Source organism: Melospiza georgiana, chromosome 3 (assembly GCF_028018845.1).
Source record: "Melospiza georgiana isolate bMelGeo1 chromosome 3, bMelGeo1.pri, whole genome shotgun sequence".
In the NCBI taxonomy this organism is placed as follows: Eukaryota; Metazoa; Chordata; class Aves; order Passeriformes; family Passerellidae; genus Melospiza; species Melospiza georgiana.
The window spans coordinates 106,844,174-106,857,176 of NC_080432.1; the positions used below are offsets into that span (position 1 = coordinate 106,844,174).

General features: G+C 44.3%; 1 protein-coding gene across 5 annotated transcripts in view; it reads right to left on the reverse strand.

Annotated features, from left to right (window-relative positions):
• Positions 1-7,901, reverse strand: part of MYO6 (myosin VI) — a 102,881-nt gene extending 94,980 nt beyond the window's left edge. For all 5 annotated transcript variants that reach the window (XR_009114244.1, XM_058020102.1, XM_058020101.1 and 2 more), the window contains exon 1: positions 7,813-7,901. The gene's annotated coding sequence lies outside the window, so the exon portion shown is untranslated. The remainder of the gene's footprint in view (positions 1-7,812) is intronic.
• Between the last annotated feature and the right edge of the window lie 5,102 nt (positions 7,902-13,003).

Sequence of the window (13,003 nt, forward strand, 5' to 3'; positions counted from 1 at the left end):
GAAAGAATAATCTGTAAGAGTACATGGCAAACACATTATTTATGTTTATCATTGCTGCTTTGGTGTTGAATAGAGATAATTTACATTATAAACACATAACCCAGAAATAGCCATAGCATAAGATGTCATATCATCAAAAGACTGCATGTTCATTGATAATGGGAAAGATTCCTACAGCCACAAGAAAAGCAGCTGCTCAGACCACTGAACTGTAGAAAAGCATGTTCTGTGGGTGTTAACCTTTTGAGCAAGACATGACTTGTACAGCATGATAAAAGGCTAAGAAACTTCATGGCTCACATTCCTCTGCCTGGCTTAGTAAGAAATAATCTTTTTCCTTTGAAAGGATGTAGAACTTTACAGCAAAACATAAAACAAGATCTAATTTTTTTTTCAGATTACCATCAGAATATGACATAAAAGGTATTTCAAAATACATCCTTCCCCTAAACAAAGCTTAAATTTGTTTTTGCATAAATGATCTAAAAAAATACTAAGGTGTAAGACTTTTTTAAAACTCCATAGTGCATGTCCAAACACCCAAAGAGAAAAAATATTAATATAGGACATTCATGCAGTGAACCAAACACTATCTCAAGGTCCAAATAATCCAAGATTAAGTGTCTGACCATACTAATTTCAGGTGTTTGAGAAGATGCAGGAGTACTGTAATGGGATGACAACTGAAGACAGAGATCATCCCACCGTCTGCAAAACTGCACGTGTACAGAAGAAACAGGAGTGCTTTGTTCCCAACCACCCCAATTCAACACAACTATGACAGGCCACCTCTCCTCTTTCCCAAGAACTTTGAAATTTGAAGCAAGGCTCTTAACCACAGCCAAAAGAAGATCAGCTACTAAAATCTGTAAAAACCATTAGTGGCTCTATTTTGGAAAAAAAATCAGAAAAGGAGGACGGACAGGCCCAGCAGTACACTCATTGAAAAGCAAAGCAACAAGTATGAGAGAAGGAGAAACAGCATCATTCCTGGCATGTCCACATCAGTAACACTCCTTGCTGTCCAGCAGGGAGATAGAAGTCACTGCAGAATGCCATTTGTGTGCACAAGCACCTGCCATAAAGGCTGCCTGCATGAATGCTGCCAAGGCTTTAAAGCAATTGGCAAACACTGAAAAAAGAACTCCCTTAGGTGCCTAGAAAATGAGACAAATATTTATATCACCAGTTTCCCTATCTTTGTAAAAGATCCCAGGTAACAAAAAGAAAAAAAAAAAAAAAAAAAAAAAACACAAAAAAAACCAAAAAAAAAACACAAAGAAATGCCCACCCCCAAAACCACAAAATAAACTCATTACTCATTCTCTCCCCTAAAACATGCACTAAACCCAAGTGTTTCTATCTTTACACAGTAATAAAAGTCCATATTATCCTAGGGCCCTTTGAAGTCCATGATCTTACAATCCTGTCCCATCCTACTCTATGACTCTGTCCTTGTATGTGACTCTGCCTGGGTGTCCCTGCCCACAGCAGGGTGTTGAAACTAGATCATCTTTAGGGTCTTTGCCGAGCCAGGCCCTTCTGTAGTTGTATGATTCTATTAAATTTCCCTGTGTATACTCCTTATGTCTCTATTTCTCTCTGCAAAGGGCTTTGGAGGCATTTGTCTAACGTTGGGTAGAGGCAATGCAGTTACACAGGTCTGAGACTGCAAAATAGGTTGTGGTTTCCTGAGAGAGGGTGAGCTGAACGACAATGACTTATCACACCTCATCTGCCTCCCCTCCTCTGTGCTGCTCTACCTCTGCAGAGAGAAATGGAAATATGGATATGGATTTTCACAGATATGGAAAAGAGAAAGGTGATGGGATTTGTTGCTTTCTGCAGAGCCGGCCATTTGCACTGGGGTGTGAAGGAGCCCCATGACCATGCACACTGCTGGGAAGGACAAGAAGATGCAGCCATTTCTCCTTTCAGGGTCCAGCAGTCAATTACCTCAGCCCAACTGCTTACAAAACTGCAACCCAACAGAATTGTTAAAATTGAAGTCATCAAAAATGCTCATCAGATTCTTCATTCCTGAATGCTCTGCTGCCTGTCCTGAAAACCTTACAGTATGTAAGCAAGGTCAACATCACAAAATATTACTGCACACAGCTAAACTTTGAATTGGATGAGCAGCTACAGAGCACCCTCCCCAAAACTCTCCAGTGCCTCCCCTCAAACAAGCAGAGTGCCACGATAAGCAGGTTTGGTGTGCCTGCACACAGCACTCACCCGACAAAGCAAAAGGAGACACAGCAACACTGTCTGTCCTCTCTCAGAGGACTTGGTGGAAGTGCTTTATTGCTGTCAATCCCCTCACTGCGGAGCAGCTGTGATGGACTGAAGTTGAAGAAAGCAGGAAAGAGCAAAGCACAGGTGTGAACTTGGAAGGGTGCCATCAGCTCACCACAGGCGTGACCTCTGCACAGAGCACACCTAGGGACTGGAGAAGGACACGCTGTCCTCCCACAGACAGCTTCTCCCTGAGCATGGTACTGCAGTATCACCCTACAGCTGGGCTCCTTTGGATCTGGAACTCTGAGAACGCACCCGACACGACCAAAACCTTGCTGAGTGCATGGCAACAAAGACAATATAGCAGAGGAGAGGGACAGAGCTCTGGACCATACAAATCTGAACTTGCTCAAAATGTAAAAAGCAATGATATTTCTGTGGCTTCAGCTCAGGCCTGAAGGATCCATAGAAACATTTAGATATAATTCAGAAGGTTGCTGATATTTTTCTGAAATACAGCCAGAGATCTTGCTAATATTGAAGAGATTTTTGTGCACAACTGGCTTTGGTAAATACTCCTCTTTTTTTTTTTCATCCACAAATTTCAAATCTGTCCACTAAGTCTTGTTAATTACAAGGAAAACAAATTTGCTCGTGAAACAATTATCCACTATGTAAATAATACTCTTAATTTGTCTGTGTAACTACCTTTGCAAAATAAATTCAGCATCTCTTAAGAGATGTTGCTTAAAAAAAAAAGAAATTCTTTTATGATAAATAAGGCCATCTGCTGAACATTTACAAAACCAGGGTTCATTCAGACTTTCAGCTCAAGACTGAGAATTTCTCTTTAATTTCTCTAAGAGTAGATCAAGCTCTAAAAGATGCACATATGGAAGTGGCCACCCCAGTTCTGGTAGTGCTCATGGCACCTCTGTTTGGCACTGCTAGGATCCGATCTCAGTTTGTAGACTGGCCACATTCAGCTGCAAGCTGTGCACGCAGAAAGCGAAGTTCAATTCCAGATGCCTCATCCAGCTCTCGTTCCCTGGAGCAAGCAGAAACTGCCCTTTATGCACACGCTTGCAGAGGAAGAAGAAGCGCTCGCAGTACAAGGAAGGTCCCTTGGCTTGACACAAGTGCTTCAGGAGTGACACAGTGCTGGGTAAGACTGGCAGCACAGGCACAGCAGCCAGACACCAGCCCACACTCCAGCAGGCGCTCACGCGTGCCCTGCTGCTGACAGAGCTCACACACCGACAGGAGCAGTAGCCAGCAGGGTAAACACCCCGGTGCACCTCCCTTGGCAGCAGGAGGAAGTTCAGATGTGTAGGTGCACCAGGGAGCCCCAAAGCACCTTTTCAAGGCCAGGCTATGCTGTCCACAGATGGCAACAGGCTCTGCCTTGGAGCTGCAGCACCGTGGCCAAAGAGACCCAGCCCTCCCCAGCCTCATCAGCCTCTGCTCTGTTTCTGCACACAGCTCGACAACAACAAAACAAGAACTTGCTTTGGCTAAATCAGATTTTTGAATAGGTAGTCTAAGATGGTCACTTAACAAAAGACAGCTTTAGCATTCTTTCCCCAATAAAATACATATATTGAATTTATATGGTCATTACTTACAGAAATCAGTCTACCAGAGATTAAAGTGCCCATGGATTTATCTGTTTTTTTCTTGACATCAGAGCCTTAGTAAAATCTATGAAGGCTGCTGATGCTTCTCATTCAGCTTTGCAAAACTTCTGGTTTTGTTGGGTTTTTTGGGGGGGCAGGGGGGAAAGATTCATCCACAGCCATCAATTCAAAAACTACAATTTTCTGTGTTCTTTATATTGATATAGTACTATCAATACTTCAGAGACACAAGTCACTGTCACTAGTATTTAGTACAAACCTGCAACAGTTATTCTAAGAAATAACAAAGTAGAAACTTAGAGATAGCAAGCTATGTTAAAATGTTGCCATGAGAAAATGCCTTCTCATACTTTAAAAAGTGGATACAAAATGAGAGACATATGATAAATGGCAATTTTTTTTTTAAGTTAGGTATTTTGAAAGTCCTTTTTGAAAGTGTTTCAGACCAAACATGCTGTAACACTAGGACACAAGTTATGAAGCCACACTCAGTATATTCTAGAGTAGATGATGAATACCTCAGGTTTTATCCCTCTGGTTTTCCTGGTTTGAATCACAGTATGGTTGTACACCTACATTTCCTAAAGTATTACAGGCTATGCTCCTAAACCACAACGTTTTGCTGTCAAATGCAGTAGTTTGCCTCAACACTAATTATTTTAAAACCAAATGCCTTAAGCTGTAACATGAGATGACCAGCAACTGAAAGATTATAGGACTTTATCAGAGAAACTGTTCATCTTTTGAGGACTGAAATTACTTTTTTCCATATAAACTCAAGCCCAAATACAGATGGCACCTGAAGAAATCCTCAAACTCAAGCCCCTGCATGTGAACAAGTAAAACAATTTTGAGGAGTGTTTTTAATACATCCTTAACACAAATACTATTTAACTTTCAAAAACCTTTGCAGAAATGAGATTGCACAACCTTACTTTCTTTCAGTTTTCCCTAAGGCATAACAGATTTTAGGAACTTCATCAAGTCTTTGGCGCAAACTAGTTTCATCTTTTTTGATACAGTCACTGACAGAGGAACACAAACCACTTCTCACTAATTTTAATACTCTAGCATCTTCTTGTTCCCTCATCTCATCTCTTTCTGCTGGAAATGAGCTTGTCTAGCTTTGTGGAACACACTTTCCAAACACACATATTCTTTGCAGATCCATTTTCCAAAACCTTCCTAAGCCCCGGTTGACCATTCCTGGTCATCTGAATTTATCTTTCTTAACAGGCTGTGGCCAAAACTGGACACGTTATTCTATTAACTTGAGCTGCACTAGTACGAAAAGCTAAATGCTGAACTTCAACAGTACTGCATCCCTGTGCTTCTTGTGATCCCACATAACCCTCAGATCTGCTTCCATGGTGCTGCTGCCAAGTCGACTTTACCCATCTGCATTATGGGATCTTCTTCCTGAAAATAGTATCTTGTACTCAAATACTGCCTTGGAACTTACCAGGAACCTCTGTCCTCCAAAGCAAAGCATCAAAAACACAGCCTGAAAGCCCTACTCACTCTCCTTCATATTTTGTGCTAATTCTGTTGATCAAAGATATCCATGTCAACAAGTACAAAGGTGCCAGAACTGCCCCCAGCAGCACTTACACTGATGTTTGATGGTGACTCATAATCATTTCCCGAGAATTATCACTTAGAGTTGTTATCTCCATACCTGGTCCCTTTGGTTCAGCTCTTCTCAAAAACTGCAGTTGAACAATTTTCCTAAGAGCAGCCCTACTGGGTCAGACAGCAGGACTGTTGTCTGCACTATGTCAATGCCTGAAATTAATATAAAAATTTGATAAATAATTGACAGTACTTTCCCAGTCTATTGTCCCAGCTCTGAGCTCAGCGTGGTGACTCCCTGAGCTACTTCAGGTACACCACACAAGTCAGCCTTAGTGGGTTTTTCTTCCACGAATTTGTCCAGCTGCTTTTCAAGTCCCTGCAAACTTTCAATATCCACATGCTTCAGAAGGATTTCCAAAGCTTAACTTACCACACATTGGGTCAAAACCAAAAACACACCTCTTTTGTTCATTTTGAACCTGCCAGCTTAATCGTATGCTTTCACATTTTGTTCTGATAAAAAGTTAGCCCCTACTCAACTTTGCCACATCACTCATAAGACTATCAAAATTTCTAAAGCCTGAAATCTTTCCTCAGACCAGTGTTATCAAATAGCACAGAAATACAAAGGTTACACTGGGTCACAAAGCCTTCTCCACCCTGGCAGACCAGGCACAAGGAAGCACTATTTCACCTTCCTTATGAGGACATTATTGTTAATGGGTCAAAATACTGACCCATTATCCAAACAAAGGCACATGGCAGTGCCGGAGGCTGCAGGACACAGTACTTAGTGCAGATTATAGAGGAATGCCCCCTCTGACTAGAAATAATGGGGGTGGGGAAATTAATTCAACTTAGAATTTCTGCTAACTAATACTGACATGGTTTTAATTCAGAAAGCTATTCAGCCTCGCAGGAAAGTTTACTGCTTTTATGTTTGCATTGCTGGCTTTATAGTTTTACAGTCAAAGGCATAACTGTGCCTTCACTAAATAGTTTATTAACTGAGACACATTAAAAACCCATCCACTAAAAATAGTGTCAAGCTAAATCTTAATTTCTACGTTATTAAAAGCAACATCACAAGGGTTTGGAACTTGTGCTCTGGTAATTCTGATATTTACTCTCCCACCTCAATAACACAGATCTTTTGCAGTTATTTTATAAACCATACATTTAAAAGTTAACTTGTGTGTTAGAAGCTTTATTGCATTTAAACAAATAATGCAAGAGATTTGCTTACACTTTTAAGTTTTCAAAATTAACATTTAAAAAATTCAAAATATTTCTGGTCTTGTTAGGCTTTTCTTTTCCACTAAAAAATAAAGTTTAAAAGCGCAGATGACATTTAGCTCACGAGTTCATCTCCACCCTGTTAATCTGTCACACTTGCAACAGAAGGAAGGCTCAGTCCCGCGGCCAACCTTTGTACTCGGGCGGCTCTTAGCGCGGTGCATGGGCTGCCCGCAGCCGGCCATGCCCGCGGAACTGTGCGGCCTCAAAGGTCTGATCCCTCCGGGAGCACCACAGGGCTCAAGTCACGACACACACTGCCCTGCACCTTTGTAACACAGGGCTGGCAGTCAGCAGCGCTCGCTGAAACAACCGATAACAACCATCCTTTTACAGAACCGGCCAACTGTTATTAGTTCGGCTACCTCCATCCTACAGGCCTCGGTGGCATTTACTAATTCAGAACCGGAGAGCCAAGTATCAGACAAGCACCAGCAGTGTATTTGCTGCACTGCAAGTTGTATTCTGACCATTAAGGAGACGAACCCTTTTAAGCTTTCCTGTTCAGTAATGGATGCAAGTTAACAGGAATGGGGTTTTTAGTTGTACATCACAGTGACACACACGCTGCTCTCCAAACCGCAGCCTGCAAAAGTACTTCAAGCAGAAATACTCCAGAAGGCGTTTTTCCACTGAACTACCAGTCGTACTGTGTCCGGCCAGTAAAGGCTACACAAATGTTATTTTCTCTTACAAGAACAATCCCACCAGCACAAAAATGTTTCTGAACCAAAGAGGGAAGCTTAGCTGTAACTCCGCAGGGATGGAATTTCACAGAGGATGATACTAAAAAACCCAAACAAGCCCACAAAGGAAAGAATTTCCATGACAATTTAAGGAAGTCCAGCACAGTCCAGAGGGATTCTAAGCTGCGGCTCCGGCAGGTCGGTCCCGCGGGGCGCTGGCCGGAGCGCTGCCCCGCCGAGGGCCCGGCCCTTGCCTCACCTGCCCGGGCGAGAGGGGCGCGGGGGCAGCCGGGGGGCAGCGCCAGGGCCGGCCCGGACGCCGCCGGCTCCCGCCGCGGGTACGAGGGGCGGCGGAGGCCGAGAGGCCGCGTCCTTACCTGCTGATGGAGGTGCTGCTGCTGCTGCTGCTGCGCTCGGCGCCCCGCTCGCTGCCAGCCCTGCTGCTGCTGCTGCCGCCGCTGCGCTGCTCTGCGCCGCCCCCGCCGCCCGGCACGGCCCGGCCCGGCCCGGCCCGGCTCGGCACGTCACCGCCACAGGGCCGGCCGGGGGCGGGGGCAGCGCCGGCGGGGCGGGGGCGGCCGGGGAGGGCGGCCCGGCCTTCTCCCCGCGCTGGGCTCGCCTGGCCGGGAGCTCCGGGCCCGCAGCCCGCGCCCTCCGCGGCAGAGGGGGTGCTGAGGGGCTGGCCCCTGGTTATTTGTGTGTGTTGGGTCTCTTCCTTTATTTTTTACCGATGCGGTTACATAAAGGGTCCTTTTGGTAGCTTTGTCTTCACTGACCGTCGCCCCACAAAGAAAGGCGCCGAGCAGGTGGCGGCTCTGCTGCTGCACAAACCTTGGCAGTCAGAGGCTATTTCAGCCCGGCTCCTCTCGCAGGCTCGCCCTGGCCCTGTGCTTTCCCTGCCGTGTCCCCAGGCTCCCACAGGGCTGGGAGCAGCCATGGTCCCACCCGCTGAGCAGCGGGACAGCTTGGCCGGCCCCAGCCCTGTGCCCCGAGCTCCTGCCCCGCAGCCCGGGCCCGCCGGGGCTCTGCGGGATTGCCCCGGCCTGTGCCTCGCCCGGCCCTTCATCCGCGCGGCTGCTGCGCTGCCGGGAGTCGGGCAGAGCGGCCCGGCCGGCGGCGTTGCATCGTGCCCGGCCAGGCTGTCACACCGCCGGTGCCACTCACAGCCGCCCCTCCCGTGCCGCAGCTCTGGGTCACCTCCCTGTCCCTTGGCTTTACCACCATTCATTCCTGGCGTCGCCAGCTGGTTTGTCAGCTTTCCCACAGCACCGTCCTTCTCTCCCCACAATAGCTCAAGAGCAGCGCAATGACCCCGACTGTACATGCAAACCCTCCTTGCTATCCACATGATGGTGTGTTCATACGTCTTTTGCTGACAAAGGGAAACAAACTAGTTAATACTTAAAAATCTTGTGTTTTCCTTGATTTTGCAGTCCTAGCTACCTTTCTTTAAGCAGGTGTGTTTCGTGGCATCCTTTTTGAGTGTTTGGACAACACCAGGGACATTGTGGTTACAGCCACTAGCTCATAAATAATTTACATCAGTTTCTTCAAGCCATAGCTGCCTAGTAGATATGATTGTCATAACAATGCCTTGGCCTCTTTTAGAGGATAAAGAGAAATCCCAGGGGCTCCTTTAGGGGGAATCTAGAGAAACTCAGGGGGTTCTGTCAGGATCAGAGTGGAGGTACACATGGAAGGAAAATGGCAGTGCATTAGGTGTGTGAGTAATCCTGCATCCTGGGCAGAGCACGGGTGGAGTTCAATCCTGTGTCCTGTAGGATTAACATTCCTACAACTCTTGAAATGTGCTGTGGACTTATTTTGGTCTTTAAAACATTCCACTTGCCTGCAAAGTGGGAAGGTGAATTTGATGGTTGCATCTTCACTTGACATAATTTAGAATGTTTGACAATTTGGACAATCAAAACATTGTATAACTTCCGGAGCACAGAAGCTTGTCTTTGGCATTACCTTTCAGTACTTTGTACAGTCAGCCTTACTTTTATTTGTAAAAGAGAGATAAGGATAACTGTTATCTGGGGAAAAAAGAAGTGAATGGACAAGTAAATGAAAATGTAAATTTGGTGACTGGCTAAAACCACCTCTGTTAGCAAAACAGGATATAATGTCAGGAAACGATCAACAAAATACTTCCAGTGTAAACAATCCAAGCAGTGCTGAGCACTATCTTACCCTCTGATGTGCCTCTCCCTCAACAGAAGAAGCATGTCTCTACTTTCTCTCCTCTTTTCTCCCTGGGAAATTTAAAAATAACCCAAGACACAGCAACATCTGTTCTGTGAATCTTCAGGGAAAATACAGGAAGACTCACAAGTGAAATCAGAGTGCAAAAACTTCAACCTAAGCAAAGAAGGGGGGGAAGGGGGGGGGGAAGTGGAAAGAGAAAATAAAGCAAAATATGTTTTGCTGTAAAAAAACTGTACTCATTGCCTGTATGTAAGGAGCATTTCCAGTTTCGTTGCTAGGAAAATTGGATGAACCTCTGTAATTTCAGTCTTTCAGAACACCAGGAACAGTGCGGATGGGTTGGAGCTGCCAAGCAGTCTTTGTTTAATAGCTGTGTGAGGAGCAGATGCAGCCTGAGGCTGGGAGGGAGGGCAGAGTGCCTTTAGCATCACCCTGCTCCTCCCACACCTCTGTGCACCAGGCAGGGCAAGCAGCAGTGGAGGAGCCTGCCCTGCCTGGTGCAATTCACAGAGGTGCTGTGTCAGCACTGCTCAGCTCGGGGCAGGCTCACACTGTACATGCCACAGCCACAGAGTCTCTTGTGAGGAACCAGAGCTGTACAAGCACCTTCTTCAACGCACAAACTCCATGTTCTGGATGGCCTACCAGGAATTCCACAAGCATTCCAAAGGCAGAAAGATCAACAGTACAAGGCAGCAGGACATTTTGATGTTGGACGTGCACATGCATCTCTTGTAGCCCTGCTGCAAAGAGCTGACAATATATTTCAGATGTCCAAGGTGTCTTCATTCACCCAGATATTAAAATGGAACATTTAAACCTGAATCCAGGTTGTCATGTTTACTTGATTTCAAGCCTTTACTGTATGCATCTCTCCAGGTGGAATGCTTCTGTTTGAACCACGTTGATATTAGCTAGCTTTCCCTGTGGATTCCACACAGCTACAACTGTTTTACACATCACAGGTAATGGGTAGAGTTCTGCCTGTAAAAATGTCCATGGGCACTGACTTAAGTCCCAGCTGATGACTTAATGTGAGGCCAGAAGTTCATTTGCTTTACACTGTTTTGTTGGCATACTCTTGAGTGTTCATGTGTGATGTAATGACACTGTATCTGTGTAAAGTGGTCATGGTAAAACTCCTCACAGCCTGCCAGCAGCAACTCTTGGCATTTCCTAACAGCTGAGTATGCTGATTTAGCACTTAGATACTCTCCAAAAATTATTTTATAATTTTACAGTCAGTTTCTGATAAAAACTAAAGTCACTGGTTATAGAACAATTTTGGACTTACCCATGCAGGGTTTGCAAATGTGGCTGCTGAAGCTGCCAGCACAATTTATCTATTATTTGTCTGGATAAAGAATAGCTTGTTCATATGTTTGCAAAAGAACCTTTCTAACTTGGCTCAAGGTTGAGCAGCTTATGTTCAGAGAAAGAACAAGAAAATTTGCTGGGATTTTAGCAGTAGTAGATGACGTTCCTTCCAGGATCAATCTTTGGTTTCTTTCCAAGCAGGCTTACTCTAGATAAGCACCATTCATTTCCTTATCATGTAAATTATTTACTGGAAAGAAATGTGTAAGTCTTATTTTATCTGCTCCTTTTTACTTAATGTTATGTGCACATACATAATTCTCCAATTTTGACAGTAGTGAAATGATACTTTTTTTTTTCCCTCTTGCTGGCAGAGTTTATATAAACATCTATTTTGACTATGCCTGCATATTTTTTAATATTCTAACTTTTCCACAGGCCTTCTCTATTTCAACAGCTTCATACAAGTTACAAAAAATTTTAGACATTATGTTTTAAGGAAAGAGTTCCTATTTAAAGTCTTCCTGTTTCATTTCAATTCATGAGTAGTTTTTTCTTTGACAACATGTTAGTTTAGGAAGATCGATGGTTTTGCATTTTCACACCTAGCAATGTGTGACTGGTTTCTGAAGCTGTTTTTTGACTGAGAGTAAGTCTCTTGGACTGGCCCCATTTTTCAATTTCCTCTTCTTAAAGGATAATTCAATTAAACAAATAGATTATTTTGAATTGTGGGTAGCTCCAGAGAACAAGGCTTGCATAAATAATAGCATGAAAGGAGGTAAGGGGAATCCCTGACTTGTGAACTTGCAATCCTTCAGAAGTCCACTGCTTTTTGTTTTACTTTTGTGAGTGAATCCATTCTATAAACACAAATGGTGAGGACAGGAAAATGGGATTACAGTACCCCAGGGTAGCTGGACGATATTCCTGGAGCCATCCCAGTGTTTGAAGACAGATGGATTCCATTCCTGGTAGAACACGCCCCATGTCTCTGGGGAAAGAATTTTCTTTTGTTTCTGCTGAAGCTTCTCTTTGGCAAAGATATCATGGGCCCACTCTCATGCATATTTAAAGGGAGAATGGACCCCACTGGTTTAGGTATATCATCTGGAGGACAGGGAGGAGCTCTGGTGGAGGAAAGAGAACCCGGGAAAAGCAACTCAGATGACACACAATAGCAATTACCACAGAATTGGCTTTTCTAAATTTTTGTTTCCTGCCCCTACTCCCCCTCGATGCACTCTGTGATCACCTACATGGAATTCCTTTTCAGCGATGAACAGCAGCTGCCAATGAAATAACCACAGGCTCAGCTGAAAACCAAAAGTAGCCTGCAGTAAATAGGTGACCTGTAAATGTCAGGAATAGGGCTGTCCTTCCTTCGTGGAGCAAGGTTACTCACCTGCAGTTAAATGAACTTCAGAGTGGATTCAGTACTGAGATCAGGGTACTGACAGCTTCTCACACTTCTTAGCAAAGGGAATTCTGTACGGTTACTAATTAATTTGTAAATCTTACTGTAAAAACCACTGTTCTTATAGTGTGTTCCTGAACAATTATGGCCTGTTAAACATACCTTGAAGACTTCTTTTCCATCCCATTTCAGACTGTTCATTTTAGGCATTTTTCGCTTTAGTTTTTGAGCTAGTTTTGGGTAAGAAGAGATTAAGAGGAATAAGTAATCCCCTTGAAATTTTAACACACCTTTGGGCAGGGACCAGAGAAGGTCTGGCAATCACCTAATTCACAAAATATGGGGGTCCAGCTGTAGCTCTCCTAAGCTTCATATTGATGTAAGAAGCAAGAAAAGAAAAAAACATGCATGAGAGAAATGCTGAAGATAGTTAACACTACTAAGGTAGGAATGCAAAGCTCTTGCAGGCACCACCCTCCTGTCTAGCCTTCACTTATCACTGTAGGGTTATTATACAGAACAGAGAGAGGTTCATTTACATTGCTTGTTGAATAAATCCACTCTCAAAGATGTGAACTCTGTTGATGCTATCCATCTGGGCAAACCACTTAACAAGCTTGCTG